This window comes from Ailuropoda melanoleuca, chromosome 12 (assembly GCF_002007445.2).
Source record: "Ailuropoda melanoleuca isolate Jingjing chromosome 12, ASM200744v2, whole genome shotgun sequence".
In the NCBI taxonomy this organism is placed as follows: Eukaryota; Metazoa; Chordata; class Mammalia; order Carnivora; family Ursidae; genus Ailuropoda; species Ailuropoda melanoleuca.
This window is the reverse complement of record NC_048229.1, coordinates 42,789,498-42,814,015: the sequence shown is the minus strand read 5'-3', so window position 1 is coordinate 42,814,015 and position 24,518 is coordinate 42,789,498. Positions and strand designations below refer to the sequence as shown.

At 44.6% G+C, this 24,518-nt stretch overlaps 1 pseudogene; it reads left to right on the top strand.

Annotated features, from left to right (window-relative positions):
- The first annotated feature begins 5,934 nt into the window (after positions 1-5,934).
- On the top strand, positions 5,935-6,111 carry LOC117795379 (annotated as a pseudogene).
- The last annotated feature ends 18,407 nt before the right edge of the window (positions 6,112-24,518 follow it).

Sequence of the window (24,518 nt, the reverse complement as noted above, 5' to 3'; positions counted from 1 at the left end):
ACGTATTGCATGGTGCACTGGGTGTTATACGCAACTAATGAAGCATAACTTTACATCGGAATCTGGGGATGTACTGTATGGTGATTAACACAATATAATAAAATAAAATTAAAAAAAAAATCTCTTCCTCCTTGAGATAGCTGGAGTTATTCTGTCTCCTTCAGAACGTATCTAGTCCCCAAAACATACCAAGCATCACTTGTGTATCAAGCTCAATGTAAGATGTTGACTTCCCTGGGACTATCAGAAATACTGGCATAAACAAGGTATGGCTGTCCGTGGAGGACTCCTGACCCAGTGAGTGACTGACATGGCTAGCAACAGGGGCAAGCCTCAGTATTTTCAATCACAAGGATTTTGAAACATTTTATCACTTGTCCCATGTCACCCTGTTGTGCCACAAGGCCCCGGAGGGCCGGAAGAGAGATTTTCTTTTTCTTCAATTAAATTCCTGCATAATACACTCCAGGTAACTATCCAAAGCATTGGTCATCCTGTAACATTGAAGTATTAAATACTGTTGGCAAACATGTTTAGCTCTCTGAGAATCGGAGATAGTTTCACATGCAGGTGACCACCAGGAGGGACTCACTGGTTTCTCCAAGGCCTCCTCAAGAGCTGGGACTCGCTGCAGGTCAGGGGCATGGGGGCTGGTACCCAGTGCCCTGGGGAATATTCAATTCTATCACCATCTGCCCCGCTGCTGAATGTGCAAACTTCGTTCAGGCTTCTCTAACATGATGGCCACAGTCCACTTTTTTTTAGAGAGAGAGCAATGGGCAGGGGGGTGGCGGGCAGTGCAGAGGGAAAGGGAGAGTCCTCACTGAGTGTGGAGCCCAACATGGAGCTGGATCTCACGACCCTGAGATCCTGACCTGAGCCTAAATCAAGAGTCAGATGCTCAATTGACTGAGCCCCCCAGAAGCCCCATCCACAGCCCACTTTTGAACATGTGTCCACAGAAGAGTTCTCCCTTTGAGGTCATCGAGGACAAGCCAAGCTGTTTAGATGCAGAGAAATGGAGACAAAAGGTGAAACCCTTCATTCTGCAGAGCGATTTGAGCACCGACAGGGCCCCGAACACACCGTGCCAAGTGCCGGAGTACCACAGCGGGCCGAACGAGCTCACAGTTCCCGTTCTTAGCAGGTGCCACAGCCAAGAAGGAAAGACAGACAGAAGCAAACCGGGTCATTTCAGCCAGGGAAAACTCGTTCGGGACCCAAAACAGTTGATGTGATAAAGAGTGACCCGTGGTGAGCGTGCAAGTGTGCAGAAGTGTCTTCAGACACGCGTCTAAACAGCCCTCTCTGGGGAGGTGAGATGCAAGGAGCCACTTCAGAAAAAAAGCTGGACGGCAGCATCCAGGCAGAGGGGACAGCCGGGCAGGGAGGAACCTGGCATGTTGGGGGACAGAGAGAAAGGCCAGAGCAGAGTGAGGGAAGGGGCTAGTGGGAGAAAATGAGGCTAGAACCAAAGGCCAGGTGGGAGCATGTCAGGTCTGACAGATCTGTGAAAGGAGTGGACTTTATTCCAAGGCCTTGGAAAGCCATCTGAAGATTTTAAATACCTGCTGGCAGAGTCAGGCTTGGTATCCTCTCCCCATACACAAGATTCCTACCAGCAGACCGTCTCTCCTGATTGAGACCAGCCCCGCGGTGTCACGCGCCCACCCCCGGGTCTCCCAACCTTGGGTCCCCTTCACCACACCTTGAGATGAAGTCTCCGAGCCCTGAGCCAGTCTGGTGCGCCTCTCGCCGTACTCTCAGATTAGCCCGGGCCTTGTAAATCACCGTCCACAGATTTTATGCACCACTGCATGCACACGCGCTCCGACTCCGACAGAAGTGGTTAACCTTCCTCACCGGGGACCCATGCAAAGGCAACCTCAGTCCGTACTGGTCTCTGTTAGGAATCCCACTGCAGTGAGCCTTCCGCTGAGCTCACAGGCAGCTAGAACCCCACATATCATTAAGGTATACACACAACCCCCCACGGTTCATAAGAATACATACAACTTCCCATCTATCCATTATCTATCCATTCCCTTATTCATCAAACAAACATGTATCGAATATCTGTGATGGACCAGGCTATCTGCCTGATATGAGGACGTGGCAATGAACAAGGAGGTCAGAGTGGTCCCTGCCTGTGTAAACTGTCTATTGCTTTATACACAATGGCACGAACTTGGCAATTAAAGCATCCATTTATTAGCTCAAAGTTTCTCTGGGTCAGGCGTCTGGGCACAGCTGAGTCTTCTGTGGAGTGTCTCACTGGACTGCAATCAAGATGTTGGCCAGGGTTATGATCTCAGCTGAGGCCCAGGGTCCTCTTCCAAGCTCACAGGGTGTGAGCTAATTCCCTGTGGTTGTAAGAATGAGGCCCTCAGCTCCTAGAGGCCTCCATGGTCCCCTGCCACAACACAGCAGCTTGCTTCTTCAAGACCAACAGGAGAGTGTCTCTGCGGCTTCAAGTCCCTGACTTCTAGACCCTCTTTTTCAAGGGCTCACCTGATTAGGTCAGGCCCACCCAGGATCATCTCCGTTTTGATTAACTCAAAACCCACACCTGTGGGACCTTATCGTATCTGCAAAATCCCTTCACCTTTGCCATGCACCACATCATAGTCACACATCTCCCCTACGTTTATGGAGAGGGGAGGGGTTCTACAGGGCACACGCACCAGGGAGTGGGAATCTCAGGGCCACCTGGCACACTTCCCATTCTAGCCGGGAAGGCAAATCTCAATCCGTGACTGGAAAGGTGACAACTGCACCAGAGCACCAGGGGCCAGTGAGCGGCTCGGTTCCATCTCCGGCTGCAGGAGGAGCTGGCTGGGTGCCATGCCCACCACTGCCTGCCACCCAGAGAGCAATGCTGCCTCCTCTCCGCTCACACATGCTCTCACACATTCTGTGACAACTGTCAGTGGCTTATTCATCATCTCAGATTGCAACTTGCTGTTTTCTCAGACACCCACTTTAATACCCTGACATTTCTGTTCAGCCCATAACATTCTGTCAATTGTTTACATCTTCCTCTCGCACCGATTGGCTTTTCAGCTGCATTCTTGGCCCTTCCCAGTCCTGATGCGTGACGCTCACTGAGAGGTTCAGAGTCACTCCCTCACCGTCCACACCGCTGGATGGCCAACGAAGTGGGCTACATCCCCCGTGTCAATCATCGCCTGAGACACTCACAGTTTATGCTCCAGCCTCAGGGTGGAAGGTGCCTGCAAAAAAGGCAGCCCGCCTACGCAGAAATTCCTGCTGTGTCCTTTTCCAGTTTATAACCAAAGGCCTATTTCCAGAACCTACAGGTGGACAGAACTGTCCCCAAGCTTTTCACCTGCCTTTCCACCTGCCTCACGTCTGGCTCCTCAGCAGGACCTGCTACCCATCCCCTGGCCACCGCCCCAGCTTCCCTCCAGTTTGGACCGCCACCACCACCAGCAGCCCTCCCGGCCATGCCCACGCTTGCTAACTCGCGTTCCGCCTTCCTCCACTTGGCTTCTCCAGGCCTTCGTCCACACCACAGCAGGAGCGGTCTTCTGAAAACATAATGCATCGCTGTCCCGCAGACAGCCCTCAACGGGCTTCCCACTGCACCAAGAACGCAACCCAAGCTTCCCTCTCTGGTCTACAAGCCGCGGCAAGACCGGTTACCTCCTTACCTAATGCTGCCCCTTCGCGAGCCCTCCCACGTGTCAGGCAGAGGCCACACAGGCTTGCTTTCAGCTCCTCGGGTTCTTTTCCACGGCCGCGTATGCGTGCATATGCTATTCTCTTTGCACAGACTACCTCCTCCCACCCATGTGGGAAAATGATGAATTTTAGAACGAATGGTGTTGGGACAAATGGACAAGTGTTTGGAAACAAAATGCCATGTTTGGCTCCCGCACGGCTGCTGCCTACCTGTAGGCCTTGACTTAGCACCGAACAGTTCTCCCGACCACACCCGTCAACCCCGCTCCCTCTGCTATTCCCCGCCTCACCGCCTTGATTGTCTGCTCACCGCCAGGGTGCTCGCCACCCCACCCCCAGTCCCTGCGTTGCCTGGCACCTTGACCGCTGCGTCGTGCAGTATGAGCTCAAACAAACGTCTGTGTGCTGAAAGACTGGACGCATGAGTGAGTGAACGCATGCTAACTCCGTGGTGTGAAAAATGCACATCGAGCGTGTGATTCGAAACTAGGAGGCAGGAGGGAGGGTCTCATCACGCTTTCTGTTAGACTCTGTTCTAAAGGTATAATAATTAAAACTGTGGCATTTTCAATGAAAAGTGAAAACAGGAACAAATGAATGCAATAGAATGAAAAGTCAAGGAAGTAAACATATCACTCAAATATTTAAACAGTTGTTTTCTAAGTCAGCAGGAAAAAAGAGATTATTTTTAAAATGGGGTGGGACAGCTAACTAGCTAACAAAGAGAAAAATAATAAGCTAGAGACCTACCTCTTTGCAAAGAAATAAATTTGAAATGACTAAAAATTTGAATAGAAAATTGAGCCATGAGGTTGTAGAATAAAATTTCTGTTAATTACAATGTAATCTTGGGATAAATAAATCCTAAGTAGGACACTAGGGAAAACACTGATATATTTGACCATGTGAAAATGAACAAATCAAACTTATAAATAGTAATTGTGGTATTGGGACTTCCAGCCATCATGGAGAAAAGAGATAAGCCGCCTTTTGCCCCCTAAAATAAATATACAACTGGATAAAGTCATCAAACACAAACATTTAAGGATTCTGGGAATTGACCAAAGGTAAACGATTCATTGGAAGTGGTTATGCAAGAAAAACTGCTAGATGTTTGAGTCAGTGGCTTTCTTCCTAGGACTTCCCCTGTCCACTTCCCCACGTTGGTGGCACCATAATTTTGTCAGGGCAAAGCTAACTGCGAAAAACATCATCTCTACTGACAAAGGAAGCAGAGTTTTGGCGTGGAAGGCAAACCTATAACTTGTGATACTGTCATTAAACATGCAAACTCAGAAGACAATTAATGGGGGAAAACCCACAGATTCGTTAGTATGAAGTTGTGGGCCCACTCGAGGGGAATGGTGGAACAGCCAGAAATTTAATGGGGAGATACTGCAGGAGCTCAATAAGCTATTCACACATCGTGGCTATCCAGAGAACCTCTGGCAGGTAGGTGCAGGTAAGACTCAGGAGAGCCCAGAAGAAACGAAAACTAAACCTTAAAGCAAAATTGAAAACTGGCTAAACATGGACTGTACTCCCCAAACCTAAGTACAAATCAGTGAGCAGAATGTGGTACGTGGAAGAGCCCGAGACAGGCGAGCACAACATCTTCCCAGTCATCCTCTGACTGGGGATCTATGTGATACAGTGGCAACTCTTAAGAAGCCAAGCTGAAAAATAAAAATAAGAATTTAAAAACTAAGCAAATACATCTAGCTAAATATGCTTAGAAGACAGATTCTACAGATTAAGCTCAGGCAAGTTATTAAAGAAAAATACCCTTCAGGAGAAAAACCCCAATCCAGAGTTGCTACAATATATGTTTTCCATGTCCAGTTTTCAATCACAAAAAAAAATTGCAGACACATAAATAAATAGGAAAGTGAAAGCTATACTCAGGGGAAAAAGGAATCATTATAAACTAATGCTGAGTTGGCCCAGATGTTTAATTTGGATTTAGCAGACGAAGACTTCAAAGTAGCTATTATAATAAATGTGTTCAGAGTATTAAAGAACACTATGTTTAAAGAATTAAATAAAAACCCCTGTTTCACACCATATGGAAATATTAACTCAAAATGAACCAGCAACCTAAATAAGAGAGAAACCACAAAAATCCTAGAAGAAAACAGAAGTGTGAATCTTCATGAACTTGGACCTGGCAATGAATTCTTAGATAAGACGCCGAAAGCATGAACAACAAAAGAAAAAAAATAGATAGGTGCACTTACCTGGCAGTGGAGAGACCATGATCAGGAAGGTGGTTTACCCATTGCATTACATATATGCAAGGCTTACCCATTGCATTCCAGATATGCTGACCTCTATGATTTTCCCAAATGTGGGAAACTTGACTGCATAATTTGGGGTAGCAGGGGACTGCATTTGTGCTCTCCCCTAAAAAGAAAAATAGATACACTGGACTTATAAAAAAATTAAACATATTTATGCACCAAAGGAAAGTATCAAGAAAGTAAAAAGACAACCTACAGAATGGAAGAAAATATTTGCAAATCACATATCTAATAATATTCTAGGATTCACAATATATAAAGAACACTTACAACTCAACAACAAAAAGAGAAATACCCAATTTAAAAATGGGCAAAGTACTTGAATATGTCTTTTTGCGAAGAAAATATACAAATAGCCAACAAGCATATGAAAAGACATTCAACAGCATTGGTTTTGAGGGAAATGCAAATCAAAACCACACTGAGGTCCACTTCACATTTCACATAGAAAGTAACAAGAATTGGAGAAGATGTAGAGAAATTGGAATGTTCACACATTGCTGGTGGTAAAGAAATATGGTACAGCCATTGTAGAATATAGTTTGTTGATTCCCCAAAAAGCTACACATAGAATTGCCAAATGACCCAGCATTTTCCACTCTTAGGAATCTACTCCAAAGAATTGAAAACATGTACACACACACACACAAAAACCACATACATGCATGGCCATAGTAACAATACTCATAATAATAAAAAGGTGGAAACAACCCAAACGTCCATCAATGAATGAATAGCTAAATGAACTGTAATATATACATATAATGTAATATCATCTGGCCACAAAGAGAAATGAAATATAATGTGAATGAACCTCAAAAACATTGTGCTCAGTGAAAGAAACCAGACACAAAATATTGTATATTTTCACATTTATATGAAATTCCCAGAAAAGCTAAATTAATAGAAACATAATACAGATAGGTAGTTTCCAGGGACTAGGCAAAGAGGGAATTGGAAGCAACTGTTTAATGGGTTCAAAATTTATTTTCGGAGTAGTGAAATGTTTTAGAACAACTTTGTGAGTGTACTAATGCCACTGAATTGCATACTTTAAAATAGTTAATTTATGTGCATGCCTCAATTTTTTAAAAATTCGATGAATTAAAGGAAAATACAATGACAATGGCTCAAACCAAGAAAGAAAATAGAGAATAAAAATTTTAAAACAATAGAGTAAAAATTAAAGAAAATTCTAGAGTGAAAAATACAATAATCAAAATGAACATTCACTAAATGGCCTCCATATCATAAATGGTAGAATAAAAAAATCAGTAAACTTGAAAATAGCAAAATAGAACTCATCAAAAATGAAAACAGAAAAAGAAACTTATTTTAATAAACAGAGATGTAAAGACTTTAGGACAACATCGAGCATGCCAACATACATATGGTGGGAATTTCAAACCTGAGAAGAGATACAGAAAAAAGAATACTCAAAGAAATAAGTTCCAAAAGTTCCCAAAAAAGCCACAAATTTCCCAAATTTGGTGAAAAAGTTCAGTCTACAGGTGCAAGAAGCTTATACCAAATATAGGATAAATATATTGTATTAAGCCTGTTGAAAGACAAACAAAAAATCTTGAAAACGTCAAGAGTAAAATGACTCAGCATGTACAGGAGAATAACAATATAATTAACAGCTAACTTAGCATCCAAAACAATGGAAGACAGAAGGCAATGGAATGACATATTTTAAGTTTGGGGGGGGCAGAGGGAGATTAAAGCTGTTAATTAAGAATTCTATATCAAACAAAATAATCCTTCAAAAAGGAAAGCAAACTAAATATTTTCCTAAATAAATACTAAGAAAATTTGTTGGTAGCTGACCTGACATACAAGAAATACTAAAAGAAGCTCTTCAAGATGAAAGAAAATAACATTAGATAGGAACTCAAATCCTCAGGAAGAAATGCAGAGTCCAGAAATACTAAATATGTGGATAAATCTTAAAGGCTGTTTAAATATATTTTTTTAATTTTCTCGTATCATAATTTCTTCCAAAAATAAGGGTAATTATATTATTGCAAGGGTAATTATAAAATCATGTCGTTGGGCTTATAATACATATAGACATATATGACAATAATGCTACAAAGGAAGGGGAGAAAATGGAGCAATATTGAAGCAAAGTGGCCATATTTTACTTCAATAAGGTCAATATTACCCTAAAATAAATTGTGATACCTCAATAGGCATATTTTAAAAGCACAGAGCAGTCACTATTGAGAAAATAATTCATAGTTTAAAAAACAGAGGAATAAAAATGATACAGTAAAATGATAATTTAACACAAAATATGCAATAGAGGAGGGACAAAAATATAAATAAGACATATCGAAAACTAATAGCAAAATGGCAGATGTAAATCCAACCACGTCAATAATCATATTAATATGAAAGGGCCAAATTCTAAACAAAAGGCAGAGGTTATCTCATTGGATTTTTTTAAAGCAAGATTCTAGTGTATTCTACCTACAAGAGACATACTTTAGACTCAAAAATACAAACGTATCAAAGTAAAAGGATAGCAAAAGGTATAACATGTAAACATTAATATAGTTAGAGTGGCTATGTTAATTCAGGCAAAATCACTTTAAGACAAGAAATTTTTCTAGAGATAAAGAGATATTTCATAATGATAGAAAGGCTTAATATATCAGGAACGTATAAAAGTTGTAAATGTGTGTGAATCTCATAATGGAGCCCAAAACACAAGAAGAAAAACCTGACAGAATTGAAAGAAGAAATAGAGAATTCAATAATTCAGTTGGGGATTTTGATAATTCACTCTAAATAATAGAATAACTACACAGAAAATCAATAAAGATAATAAACCATGTGAACAATACTATCAACGGTATTGACCTGACGTGGATAAAACACTCCGACAACAGAAGAATACATTCTTTCTGAGTACATGCAGAACATTCTCCAGGATTGATGATATCTGGCCATAATGTAAGTCTCAGTGAATTAAAGTGATCTGAATCAGTTAAGGGATATTCTCTGGCCACAGTGGAATAAAATTTGAAATCAAAAGCAGAAAGAAATTTGAAAATTTGGAAACTTAAGAACACACTTCTAAATAACTGATGGCTCAAAGAAGAAATCGGAAGAATAATCAGAAAATATTCTGAACAGAATAAGAATAACACAACATATCAAAAATTGGAAGCAATGAGGAAGAGCGGATGGATGGATTACAATGGATCGCTAAATTTTTGAAGGTGATAGAAATGCTTATTATCTTGAATGTGATTCTTGGCTATTTTTATGAATGTCAGAATATCAAATTGGATGTTTTAAATACATGCAGTTTATTACAGGTCAGCTACTTTTCAATAAAGCTATGAAAATGTGTGGAATGCAAGTAACACAGCATTTAGTGGTAAATTTAAAGCATTAAAAAGTTCATATTAAAAAGAAGAAAGACCTCAAATATACTCAAAGTTTCCACCTTAAGAAACTGAAAAGAAGAGCGAACTAAACCCAAAGCAAGCAAAAGAAAGAAAATAATAAATGTCATAGCAGAAATCAATGAAAAGGAAAACAGAAAAACAATATAGAAGAATCAATGAAACAAAAAGCTAGTTCTTTGAAAAGATTAATGAATTTGATAAACCTTTATTGAGACGGGCCAATTAAGAGACAATGCACACATTACCAAACAAAAATGAAAGCAGTTTCATAACTACCAAACCTACAAAAGTTAAAAGGATTACAGACTATCAACAACTTTATACTAACAAAGTTAATCAACTTAGATAAGATGAATAAATTCCTAAGACAGACATAAATTACCAAAATTGACTGAAGAAGAAAGAGAAAACCTCACAAAGAAAAGATTGGACCCAGATGGCTACATTAATAAATTCTATGAATATTTTAAAAATTATACCCACTTACACAAACTCTTACAGAAAATAGAGGAAAAGGAAACACTTCCAACTCATTCTTTGAGGCCAGTATTACCTTGATATCAGACTCAGAAAAAAAAATCACAAGGAAAAAAAATGTTACTAATGAAAGCAGAAAAAAGTTCTTGGTGGAAATTAATTAATATTAATTAATCCTTATTTAACCCAGCTACATTTTTAAAAGGATTTTTATACATTTTAAATAGTATTTATCGTTAGGAACATAAGATTGGTTTAATATCTGAAAAGCAATTAATGTAATACACAATATTAATAGAATAAAGGACCAAAACCCACACAATTTCCTCAATTTGTCAAAACTCACATCCACTTGCTCTACTGGATATCAAGATATTATTATAAAGCTACAGTAACTCAAACAGTATGGCCTTGGTTCAAGGACAGATCGATTGATCAACAGGACAAGAGAAAGCACATGATAAAGCCATGCATTTAGAAACCTTTGCTTTATGGGGACATGGGACGTTAGAGTCATGAGGAGATGGTAATGTAACTACTGGATATTAGGGGAAACAATTGATGCCTCCCTCACACAATCCACAAGAAGCAATTCCCAGAGGATTGCAGATCCAGATAAGAGGCAAGCTAACAAAGCTGATGGAAAACAATATGGGAGAGTGTCTTTGTGACCTTGAGGTAGAGTTTACTACGTTAAAACTTAGAACTTCTGTTCATCCAAAGACACCAGAAGATGAGTGCAAAAGCAAGTCAGAAGAAGATACCTGTCGTATGTAAAACTAGCATAGAACTCTTAACCAAATGTGCAAAGCTGTAGGATAAAGGTAAGCCAGAATACACATGACCTGGTATGTCCAAAAGAGGCTATTCCAATGGCCAATAAACATGTGAAAAGGTGTCCAACCTCATTAGTCATCTGGGAAATGCCAGTTAAAACCACAATGAGATACCACTAGGCACAAACGTCAGTGACCGGGATTTAAAAATTTAAAAAATAAATAAAAAACTAACAGTACTACATTTTGACAAAAATGCAGAGCAAGAGGAACTCTCACGCACTCTGAGTGGGGTATCAATTGTACAACGCTGTGGAGACGTGTTCGACAGTATGTACCCAAGCTGAGTATACCCATGCTTTAGCACCATTTTCATTATATGCCCTAAAGAAATGCATGTGTACGTGCACCAAGAGACGCATACGAGAATATTGATGTCCACGTCATCGTCCTACCAAAAGCTAGAAATTACCTAAATGTACACCGAAAGAAAAATGGAAATATACATCGCGGCCTCGTCCAAAAAATGGAAACCTGCAGAGCAGTGAAAAGGTAGGATCTTCATCTCTAGGCAACAAACTCGACGAACGCAGCACGTGTTCTCGTGATCCAAAGTTCAAAAGACTAACAAATCTAAAGTGATAGTGTATAGAGACACATGCTTGAGAAGTAAACGATAAAGCAAAACCAGGAATTTCATGCCATAAAAGTTGGCAGAGTGTTTTCTTTTGGGTTGCTTTGCTTCTGCTGGGGAAGTGAAGGCAGTGAGCAGGAAGAAACACGGGGAGGTTGGAGACCATTGGCTCGAACGGCAAGTTACATGGCTGTTCACACGTGATTGTTACTGAGCAGCGTGTTTCTGTCCAGGGTACTTCTCTCCATGTGCCTCATATTTCACAGTAAACTTTAATAACATTAAATAAAAAATATTGCAACCTACGTGATAAAAAAAAATTTATACTTGTAATACATCATCACTTTTTACAAATCAAATGGGATAACAATTGTCAAATTAAAAAAAAAACTCAAAAAACTAGAGATGCGAGGGTCCAATGAACACTTTTAAGTAGTTAACCTTAGGGGCGCCTGGGTGGCTCAGTCGTTAAGCATCTGCCTTCAGCTCAGGTCATGATCCCAGGGTCCTGGGATGGAGCCCTGCATCAGGCTCCCTGCTCAGCAGGGGGCCTGCTTCTCCTCTGCCCCTCCTCCTGCTCGTGCTCTCTCTCTTTCTCTAGGAAAAATAAATAAATAAGTAATCTTAAAAAAAATAAAGTTAGGGGCACCTGGGTGGCTCAGTCGTTAAGCATCTGCCTTTGGCTCAGGGTGTGATCCCGGCGTTCTGGAATCGAGCCCCACGTCAAGGCTCCTCTGCTGGGAGCCTGCTTCTTCCTCTCCCGATCCCCCAGCTTGTGTTCCCTCTCTCGCTGGCCGTCTCTATCTCAGTCAAATGAATAAATAAAATCTTTTTTAAAAATAGTTAACCTTAGTTCAAAATCAAAGAAATTTAGTATTCTGGCAACTATTAACATTAAAATGATGTTATAATCATCAAGATGTTATTTGTGACCAGAATCATAGTCATGACATAGGAAGCAAATATAGGCTTTAGAAGTATTTGAGCATGGCGAGGGAAGCCATTGATATATTAAATGGAAAGTTCACATTTTATTTTTTTTAATTTTGTTTATTTATTTGACAGAGAGAGGCAAGGAGAGGGAGAGGGAGAAGCTCTCCGCTGAGCAGAGAGCCCGATGCAGGACTAGATCCCAGGACTCTGGGATCAGGACCTGAGCCAAAGGCAGACTCTTAACCAACTGAGCCACCCAGGCACCCCAAAAGCCCACATTTTAAAACTGAATATAAACTCTGATCCATTTCTAAACAGAAATGTACACATGGATATGTATTTATGTGTGTGCATAGGAAACAATGGAATGACGTATTTCAAAGGCTGATTTCCCACCTCTGAGTGCTGAGATTACAGATGATTTTAATTTTATAATTTTCTTTATGTGTGTGTTCTAAATTTTTCACAGTGAGCATGTATTAGTTAAGAACATGGAGAAAAAGAATGTTGATTTTTAATGAGAGGCTGAGAATCACAGAACATCAGCAGAGACGCTGTGGGGGCACGGCGGGGTGGGGAAGGTGGATGTTGTTTCCTGTCCCGCCTCATCCAACACCCATTTACCCCATATGTCGGCAGGGACCATCCTTGCATTAACAAGTAAAATCAATTAACAGCTCATCTGTCTGGCTAAAAAGGATGGTTCATCAAAGCAATGATTCCTTGTCCCAATCACGGTGCTCAGGCAAGCAGCAAACATGGAGACCTCCACTGGAGCACCCCCGCATCCCGCCCCGAAACAGAAGGCCAGTGGGGAGTGCGGTAAGGCTTTCCATAAATGTGCACGCCCCTGTGGGTGGGGTCAGTCAACAGCAGCTGAAAATCTGGAACAAAGATGGTATGGCGGCACCTTAGTTAAAATAAATAAAATAAGTAAAATCTCAGCTATTTCATTGTTCCTGTTTTTTGGCCACTGATCAGATTTTTTTTATTATTAAAGCATCAATTAACATCCAGTGTTATATTAGTTTCAGGCGCACAATATAGTGCTTCAACAGTTCTGTACACGGCTTAGAGCTCCTCGCAGCAAGTGCACTCTTCACTATTCCTAACTTCAACTATTTCACCAATGCCCTTCTTCCATCTCCCCTCTGGCAACCACGTTTGCTCTCTGTATTTAGAAGTCTGGGGTTTTTTTTCCTCTTTTGTCTTTGGTCATTTGTGTTGTTTCTTAAATTCCACCTATGAGTGAAATCATCTTTCTCCAACTGACTTATTTCACTCTAAGTGCATTGAATTTTTTTTATTTTAATTCGATATCACTATTAACACCAGGAGGTGAGCAAAGACTGCTGTTGGAGACACGTCCAAGGTGCAAGGACACAGCTAAGCCCCCGCCACGTTAGCACATCTCCCAGGCATGGGTGACCGCGGCTGTGCACCCCCACCCGCCCCTCTTGGGCAGGGGTCCTGAAGATCTCTGCTCAAGTCCTTCACTCCAAAGCTCTCGGTGGAAGGGCACCACCGGGTGATTATGACAACCACACGGTGAGTCTAGATCATCTAAACACCAGCTCTCAGGAACGTCGTCACTCTCCCTCGGTGATGCTGCGATGGTCTTATCTCCCACCGCCCTTTCGAGAAAACTTCCGAGTTCAGCTTTCCTTCAAAATGCATCATTCTGGAAACTCACCAGAAAAAGTGGGCACCTTCCTAAAAATATTCCCCGGGAAGGGAGCCCAGGCACCCCGGCATGGTCCTGGGTCCCTAAAGCATTTGCATTTAAGCAAACACAAGCAGTGAAGTCACTGGCTGGAGCAGCCTAAGGACCGGAAATCAGGTTGCTCTGGATTGTTACCGTTGTCTCTTGGTTTTAGACTTAGAACTCGTATGTGTTTAAAAATGGCAGATTGTCTCGGATGGCCGGGCTCTTTCAGGCTACATGTTGGGCGGAGATGGTAATGTAGCTCACTTGGCCAGAGCACGTGGCCTTAAAGAAGAGGCAGAGAGGGACTTGGAGGCAGCTCGGCCACCTGCAGAGGGAGAATGCTCAGGACCGTCACCCAGACATTGGTGGGCACTAACCAAAGTAACCACATCGGCAAACAGCTCTTCCCTTCGAAGCCCCCGCCCAGCACCGAGTGGCAGAAATCCCCTGCCTGAACTTACTGCACCCAGTGTGGACGCAGCCCTTGGTCTGACGGTCATCCTTTCAACTGAACTGCTGTGAAGTGCTCTTGTGGCCCTGACAATATTCTCTCGTGCGCCAAAGGAAGTGAATAATAATTAAAGAGCCCTTTGGACAATATCCTTCTGTCTGAGGAATCATATACTCAAATAATCTAATTTATAAAACCTCTTCACTACCTTACTACCCAGGTTCCATTCTCTTTTGCATATATTTTCACCACTCAACTAATGATGGATAGAGGGAATTAAGACATGGTTGATTGCATCTCATAAAGGCACTTGGACGCATTTAAGATCGCTCGCATCTTTTTCCTTTCCAGCACCTTCTAACGTAATGTGCTCTTGGAACATATATGTAAGACACACACTGATATTAAAAGCTGCTTTCTGTACAGCCTAATAAAAAGGGTGCCACATCAAAAGCCAGAGTTAACATCTAACAGGTACTATAATCATTTAAGAGATTAAAGGAACTGGTATAAGCGTGATGCCACCCCACAGCCTTCGCACTCACTACCTCTGTCCCTGGGGGCAAAGCTAAACAGCCGTGGGACGATGGCAGGACGGCGGGGCCATGGGGTGACGTCTCTGCAGCAGTGTGCATGGGGCCCTCACTTGGCCTGGCTATTTCTGAGAATGTGAACAAATGCACACAACGATACAAGACACTCAGTATATCTTGGGTGGCTTCTAGAAGCAAAGGAGAATCATGGTATCGGGGACCCGTTTTAACAGCATTCCTAAGTCAGCCATTCAGCCTCATGTCCTGAGCCCATGAACCAGAAGCCAGGCTGTAGGACCATGTGGAAATGAGCTGGGACTGCCCATTCGGAGACAGAAGAACGTGGTGGCCATGTGCTTGGGCCCTGCAGCAGACCTCCCGGGGGGACCAACTCCTGGCTCTACCGTGACCTTGCCGTGTGACCTTCGGCATGCGACCAACCTCTGCGAGTCCCACTTCCCTCATTGTGACAGGGGATGGCCCCTGCCTCCCAGGATTTTTGTAAGGATTCAAGGAGTTAGTCCATACAAATCCTCACATAATCAGCCTCATCATGAGAACAAAGAATAAGTTCTACCACAACTTAAAACCACCATTTCCCAAGCTCTATTCCAGGGAACAATCGGGATGTTCATAGGTGCTTCCCAGAGGGAATGAAAACTTACTTGGTCGGTTAAGGGAGGTAAAGAAAGTTGACCCGGTGTCTCCTTCTCCCCAGCTTAAATAGGTTGAAGTTCGTGAGTGTCTCACAATTTGGAAACGATGGGCCCTGCAGGTGTCCAGCACATTCGAGAACCGTCTAGGGCCGTATTTTAGCCAAGAGCTTTAGCATGCGGCCAAAGCAGAAACAGGAACACATCCAGGATGACCCTGAAGTCACCTCCAAATCCCAAAGTGGCGACGTGCAGGGTTCTGCTTAGATGAAGAGACAGTCTCAAAAAGGAAGCTTGAGTGCAAGGAAAACAGCCTCCGAGATTGCTCAGGTTGTCAGGTGAGGAATGGAAATGGGGCAAACGTGACATTTGTTTTGATCTCTCAAGGGGAGCATGGTTTTGAAGGAAATAGTAGCCAGCAATGATTTTTTTTCCATGTGGATTTTCCTGCGATGCTCTTACCCTAAGCTCCACTTCCTAAGCAGAATCTTCCTCGCGTTCACTGCCAACACTCAGGAGACCTGCACAAAACCCCAAATGGGGATCCCAGGGATTGGGTCTTTGGCGCAATGACTGAGCTTTCTCCTCCACCTTCAGGCCTCAAACATCAGCCAGTTTGGTGAAGTGGAAACCCTACGACACTTGCCAGACTGTGTGACAGGCAAGAGGAAAACACTCCAGCCCGCAGACCATCTCCTTCTCTTCCCCGGGAAACAGTTTTACCAAAAGTGACCAAACCAACTTGACCACCACGTGAGTCTCAGAATGAATTCTGATCATTGCGACACCCACCTGAACACCTTCGAAGCATAAAATCCTACCAGCCCAAAAGCGTCCACTTAAAAGCAGGCATATTCCTGGGGCCTCTGGGTGGCTCTGTTGGTTGAGTGTATGACTCTTGATTTCAGCTCAAGTCATGATCTCAAGGTCCTGGGATTGGGCCATGTGTCAGGCTCCACACTCAGAGGGGAGTCTGCTTAAGGATTCTCTCTCTCTCTCCCTCTCCCTCTGGCCCTCCCCCGGCTTGAGCTCACTCGCTCACTCTCTCTCTCTCTCAAATAAATAAATAAATAAATAAATAAATCTTTAAAAGAAAAAAAAAGGCATATTCCTCACTGTCTAAAAATGCTTCTGACAATAATAACTTTGTTTTATTAAGTATTATAGCTAACAGGGTGATTTACACCCTATTAGGGTGACCGGTTTTAAAGTATAAGTCTCTTTAGTTAATAAAACTGCAATGACTACTCGATGGGATATAGCACGCCGTCTCACTAATTCATATTAAACCGCCTCTATTCCTTTAAAAAATCATACGAGAAAGCATCTTCTATGAGGTCCCCCAAGTTCACCTAGGTCTGAGTCGCAGACAAGTCTGGCATGAGCTGGTGCATGAGCCCCTGACACCCCACGAAGTGAAGACTATTGTTCGACAACCAAAGTTTTAAATGATGAGAAGGGCCCCTCCTGACGAGCAGGAAAGGTGAAGCCCCCAACTCCCAGTATTCCCCAGGTGACACCAGTAAGATCCTAAGGAGGCCTTTTCTTTTCAAGGAAACACGTCTTCCTTGAGAAGGAGCCGTGCAGCCGATTAAGACATTTTCCAAGCATCTGCTAACCTACTTACAGGCATCATTGCTCCCTTGGGCCTTGGGACCCCTCCACCTTCCCGAACGGAGTAGCTGAATAGGTAAATGGGTTATATCAGGCCAGGAAATCAATGTGTATACTGTGTTCTCAGCCTCAGATGAGCATGTCGAAGCCATTTTATTATAGCTCTAGGAGCCGTATTGATCCAGCTGTAAGTACTTGGAGGTGGCCGGCAATCCAATGAGGACGCATCCTTCTGTCCATCCAGCCACCTCTTTCCCCAAGTAGTGCTCGGAGAGTAAGTGTTTGCAGATTGGATTAATTTAATGTTTGCTTAATCAAAACTGACTGCCCTGGAACTTAAATGCTATTAATTACTAAGAGAATCCAGAACTAATCCTCTAACACCGTGAGGCCAGGGAGGAACAGCAGCTCTGCAGAGAAGGGGGCAACCTTAAGGAAATTCTGTTTGTCATGCTTTGCAGATGTTCATTTCATTTCCTTCTCCACTTCCACCACGACATCCACCCAGCCTCTTCCCCCCACAGCCTGCTAGAAAACACCTGCTGCTTTTGCTGTCCATCTATGGTGTACATAGACGCGTGCCTTCCCAGTGCTGGCTGGACACAGAGCTCCAGCCTCTGACGTCAAGCAGTAGTCCTCGCACCTGGTCAAAATCGCCCCCTGCACCCTGCTGTTAGTCTAATTCCTGATGGAGGTAGAGCTTTCCTAGAGCACTGAGAGCCCTTACCAGGACAGTGGCGGTGTCTTATCCATCTGTGAGAACGCCAGCTCCTACCACTGAGCCTGGCACATCACGGGCACCCATAGGTGTTGGCTGAATTGAGTTTGGGGAGGACAGTGGTCCCTGCTGTGCTGACCCCTCTCCAGGGACAGCATTTCAGAGGCACCTCCATCCAACCCTCCACCTTCCCTGCCCTTGGAAAGACACCAAAGTGTCCTTGGAACCAAAATCCGATGCCTACTTTGCTTGTGGATGAAAGCCCAAGACAGGAGAAATGTGACAGAGTGTGTCTGCCTCCAACTCTCTTCCACCGCTGGGGGGCTTGTACCAATTCTTATGAGGGGCACAAACTCAAACGGAGTGGTGTGTATGCCGGAGCGCTGAGGCCACAGCAAATTAGGGAGCACGTGCTCCTCCAGGAAGGGCCACCGTGACTCAGCTCTTGCTGGCTGTTTCCCTGCACAACACAGGCTCGGTGTGAACAAATACGACTTGTGTGTGACGTCACCCGGCTATGAAATGCTGACAACCACTCCAATGTAAGAACCCACACAGGTAACTCCAAGAAGATCGGTGGTGGTGTGCCATTGCCGTTCCTGGTTTTGACAATGTACTGTGGTCACATACGATATCGTCACGCAGAGGAAGCTGGGGTAAGAATACATGGGGACTCTCGGTGCTATTTTTTCCAGATTTTTGTGATACTGAAATTATTTCAGAATAAAGAGCTAAACACACACAGAGGGCTGTCCAAACAGCATTCCATAGGTTTTCTCCTTTAAGTTTGCCGCCATCCCTTGATCAAGTCCGAACAGGCGAGTAGCAGCCATGCCTCACGGGCAGGTGGGAGAAGGACCTGAAGACCTGGTATGTGAACCCCACTTATGGTCAACCAACCTGTTGACCCCTCAATGGACCCTGTCATAGCTTTAGCCCCCTAAACTCCCTCCCACGGAGCCTTCTCCAGATTTCTGAAATCAAGTCGCCACGGCACCACACAACGCCTACTAATTCATATGCATTTTGCACAAATAAGTCTTATTTGATGAATGGAGCACCAGGCTTACAATTCAGCCATAGTGTGGTAAATTACACTGGCCAGATTAACTGTATAGAGAACACGTCTCAAAACAATGATTTCACTTCAAGCTAAGGGGGAACGAGTGCCCTTTCTTTCATTTCTAAATTACATTTTCAATCATAAATATTGAAAATTATGTTTCTGATCACTGCTGTCACCTTCTGAGTAGTGGCACACGAGCCCCACAGACACACGGGTTTTTACAAAAGGCAAGCAAGGGCTATTAGAACACCCAAACCACTTTGAGCTTTAAAGGGCTCGTTCCCCCCAGCCCGTAAGATTAGGAAAACATGGCACCCTTCGGAGCACGTCGAGACAGAGATTGGCAGCCCTGTTTGCACATTGGTTATTAAACATGTGAAATGATTACTCTGGGTGCATTTTACCCACTAGAACGTAGGAGCTATTTCGAATGTTTCGTAGGTAGGCACGATATAGCCATTACCCCAGAGATGCCAGCAGGCAAACAGCCTACCTTCCGCATGGTAGACCCCTAAAACATCTGAGCCACAAGCAAAGAATTTTTTTTAATGTAAAATGTGGGCTAGCAAGCGCATCTTCCTCTCAAACAGTAACAATGGTCAAGGCTCTAAGGGTGGAGAGAGCCCTCAAAGGAAGAAAGAATGGGATGCTATGACCACTTGTCTAGAAAAGCAGCAGGGAAGAGAGCTGGCCCGAGGGTTCTGGCGTGGAGAAGGGAAGGATCAAGAGCATCCATTAGTAACACATGACTAAGAAACGGAGTCAGTTTGAGAAACCTGAGAGCCTGAGTTAACGTCCTTGCAGGTATTTGGAAGTGAACATGAAAATAGAGTTTGCCTACAGAGAAGAAACTAAGTACGGCCCTCAACCAAGGATTATATCCTTCAAGACGCACACCCCAGTGCCTGCAGATACAAACAACACTGGGTTTAACTCTTCTCTGATCCGCACACATGCCAGGCACATGCATGAACCATCAACAGGTTCCATCTGTCTCTCCAACCCACTCATTTGCATGCAAAACACACTGACCACCATGCCAAACCAAGGCACAAACTAAGCTATGGCCAAGTGACACATGGAATCATTCCTATCATAAAGATAGAGCCTGTAATATATTCTTTGCATTCCGGAACTGTGGATCCCACCAACAAGCACCACCAAATGTGTAAGTCTATCCTTTTGAAGGATAAAGGTTTTCTAAGCATTAAGTTTCATAGACCTAACATGGTATGGAGCTCTCCGTGGTCTGCCACGTTTCTTGGCGGTCATAGTTTTAGTACGGGCACCAGGGTTTTTTGCTGCAAGCAGGTGCCAGAGAGTGAACGCTCCCAGGACAGAGCTCGGCCAATGACAGAGAAGTCAGTGGGTTGGGGCGCCTGGGTAGTGCAGTCGTTAAGCGTCTGCCTTCGGCTCAGGGCATGATCCCGGCATTCTGGGATCGAGCCCCACATCAGTCTTCTCCGGTATGAGCCTGCTTCTTCCTCTCCCACTCCCCCTGCTTGTGTTCCCTCTCTCGCTGGCTGTCTCTCTGTCGAATAAATAAATAAAATCTTTAAAAAAAAAAAAAAGTCAGTGAGTTAATACCCCAGCCACCTCCCCCAGGCAATTGGAATGACTCTGAGGCTTGTTTTACACTCTTCTAGGAGTTCCCATCTGACGGAGCCCCCAATCCCCCTGCAGAAACCTACACGTTAACATAGTCCATATCAGCTTCCTTCTCTCCCCGTTCCAGACCAGAAGAGACCAGGAGACCTAATGACCTCCTCTATCAGCCAGGGTTCTCCAGAGAAATAGAACCAATAGGATATGTATGTGTATATATAGAGAGAGAAATTTATCCACTCGTGTTATGGGGGCTGGCAAGTTCAAAATCTACAGGGTGGGCTGGCAGGCTGGAGACTCAGGAAAGACCCAGCGCTGCAGTTCAAGTTCAAAGGTCATCTGCTGGCAAAATTCTCTCTTGCTAGGGGGAGCTCAGTCTTTTGTTCGACTGAGGCCTTCAACTGATTGGATGAGGCCCATCCACACTATGAGTGGTAGTCTGTTTTACTGAAAGTCTACCCATTTAAATACTAATTTCACCTGAAAAACACCCTCACAGAAACACCTGAAATAATGTCTCAGCAAATATCTGGGCACTGTTCCCCAGCCAAGTGGACACATAAAATTAACCATCATACCTCCCTTCCCCACCCCTATCTACTAATGTGTCCTGGGATCAACAGTCAAATAAACAGCTTACATTCCTGTTCTTGTTAATCAGCTTCTGGGAAAATCCATCTTCAAGGCACTGTATTTTCAGCAAACTATGATTTAGAAAATAATGCAAGTTTATAAATGTGCAGTCCTCTTTCAGAAGCCCAGTGTTCCATGAAGGAGCGTGGCTTACAGTTCGGCAAGTGCTGTGTCGCAGGTGGTGTGGAGTTTAGTGCCTGGAAAGGCCCAAGCAATCTCTGAGCCCATATAAACCCAGATGTTTCCAAAGTCACCGATCATGATTTCAGAAAGACCGCAGCATTCCTAAAAGTGACACGGATACTAGGAACGTGCTGTCCACAAAGTCCCTGTGCAGTGCTCCAGGCTCCCCACCTCCCAGAGAGTCTGCAACCCCTCAGTGGGCCAAGTCCCTGCCCTGCACGCACCCCACAGAGCGGAAGGCAGCAACTATTCCATTTTAAGACATCACCTTTTTTCCCAGGGCTTAGAATATATTCACCGGAGAAAATATACTTTTTGACAGCCCTAAAAATACATGATCATATCCTATGTGGCAAGATGAGACCAAGTGAGTCATTGAAGTCATAATCACTGCAAACTGCAGTATTGTTGTCTTTGAATGAAAATTGCCAAAGGACTCATGTTCCGTTGTCTCGAGAACCCTAGGCAGTCATTTGCCGCATCACGAGACCCACATCATCTGAAGTTGAAAATCATCTCCTCCTCTTTGTGTTTCATTAGCAGGGATCAGGTTAATAAAAAGTTGAAAAGTTGACTGCCTTCCCCCTGAGATTTATTTAGGTCTCTCCGTGGGGATGAGCCAGGAATGGCAGCCGACACTCTCCCGTCTCCGGAGCTCTCTCTGTCACCTCCCTCTGTGGTCCCTGAAGTCTGCCAATTAAAGACCCCCTAGACGACATTCGGCTGCTGAAGTTATGCACACATAAATCACTGTAATAAGAGAAGATTGTTATGTTAACCTCCGTCATGCAACCCTTTTCCCTTTGTGAGAAATATGGAGAACGCTCCTCCGTCTGGCACAAAGGAAGCGATTTCCCGACAGATGTTGGGGAGCCTCGCACCGGTGGCGCCCCTTCCCCGGGGCAGGGAGGCGGGGCCCTACCCACCAGTGGGCATCACTCTGTGCGAAATGCAGAGCCACCCGCCCCATCCACCAGCCACCTTACATCAGAGGCAGGACGCACCGAGCTGCACGGGGCACCAGCTTTCTCCAAAGGAACGTGTTCCCAAGTTGACCGGAGCAACACTGAGACACCACGGAGCATGTGGTCTCAAAGGTCAGTTCTCAAGAAGACCGGTTCTGAGGAGGGTGCCCTGTCCCTGGGAAGCAAGCCCTCCTGCAGGAGCTGGCTCGCTCTGGACGTCTGAGCGGGGGCACCTACCTGCTTTGGTGAAAAGCCCCCTTCTCCCATCCCAAGAGACCTGACTCTCCAAACTGCCCCCAAGCACGTCCCCCTTTGTGTGGCATGTCCAGAACTTCCAGTAAAGCAAGGACACTTGTGTGGAAATGAAATGAACACGTGTGTGTTAAAGGGGTTGATGGGGGAAGGGTTAGACCACAATTTCCCTGATCATTGAGTTCAGCATCAGAGCAAACTTTCCCTCCGCTTCACGCCAGCGCTCTGTATCCCAAAATAACCAATCTCACCTGATGCTCTTGAACTCTTTGCACTTTGCCATATTAGTATCTCATCCTCTTGTTTCCTGCTGGGGTTTTTTTTTTTTTCCTTCAACACATAAAGGAGTGAGATGCTTTTCTCTTTAACCCACAGTGGCCAACCCTCGTGGTTTGCCTGGAATGAAGTGTTTCGGGACACGGCATTTTCCGTGCTCAAACCAGGATGGTCCCAGGTGGGTGGTGGGGTCTGTCACCTGCGTTAATTAAATACAGAAGTCTCGGTGTAAACCCACTGAAACACGCAAATCCAACACAGTCTCAAAGCTTTGCAGCGGCTGATATAACAGCAAGTCCACCGGGCTGTGGAAACAGGTCTTACTGGGTTTCCGAGCAGAGGTGAGACCCAAGTCAATCACTATTGAGGATGAATCCATCTCATACGAGAAGGAGGCTGAGGGCTTTCCAATGATGCTACGGGGAATGAGGAGGGCCTGAGTGAAGGGATCAAAGAACAATGGGCAGAGAGAGCCAACCCTCCTCCACAGAGGTTCATAGATGCTTCCAAGCCAGCAACTTGGACACGTTTTGCCGGTCAGCCTCAGCCGGCCTCAAAAACAGTATTATACCTGAGTCTCCAACACGGCACGGCATCGTCCTCCCAGCCTATGTTGCCAGAGCACTGTCCTCCTGCAGTCCTTTTATTTTTAATTAAAATACAGAGGAGCTACAGCATGCAACATTGACCTTGAGATTGGCCACATTCCCTGCCTGCCCGCCTGGGCTTTCAAGGGGAGCCAGAGACGCCTCCACGGGGCATGATACAGGTGAGTTAGACTTGGACGTTCTTGGTCAAATCACTGTTGGGTTTTTTCTTTGTGCTTGAAGTTGCTATCAGCTGGATAGCTAAGTTGTTTCATTAATCTCAGGTCCAAATTAGACTTTCTGTATCTTCGAGGCCTGGGCTGGAAGATGGAGAACAGTAATCAGGAGGAGGACAAGCCGCCACTATCGAGTGCTTACTATGGGCCAGGTGTCTTGCTAAGTGCTTCTCACATTACCGCCCAAAGAACCTGCCATGTTTGCTGGTCCAATTTTTATATTATTCATCCTAATACATTAGCCCCTATAACCCTCACAACAAGCCCAACGCCCCTGCCTTTGCCCGTTTTTGCAGGAGCTCGCTGAGGTGTGAAAAGGACACAGTTCGAGCACATGGTAGATAGAGCCCAGCCTGTTCTGGGTCTAATTCCAGATACTTGCCCAATTCAGCCACCACCCTTGGGTGCTCCTCTCTGACGCAGTCCCCCAACCCCAGCTGCTGACGACACACGATGAGCAAAAACAGTCGACGAGAAAAGCCGATGAACAGTGGCATGCAGGTGACCCCACAGAGGACTGACATGGCCGGGCAGCCGTGCCCCAGGGGTGGGGGTGGCATTGTGCCTTCACCCTGTTGTGCAGGGAAGCCTGGCCTCACAGAACCTGAGCTCACACAGACCCTCCCAGCCAAGGCAGGCAGAGCCTCCCCACGGAGGGAACAAGGGGGAGCCTGGGGAGGATGCGATGTGACCTCAAGTCCTCTCTCTGCTCCAGATCACCGTGGCCGGTGACCCAAGCCTCGAAGCCAACGTAGCTTCCACCGAGCACCGGCCACGGCTGGGTGCTCATC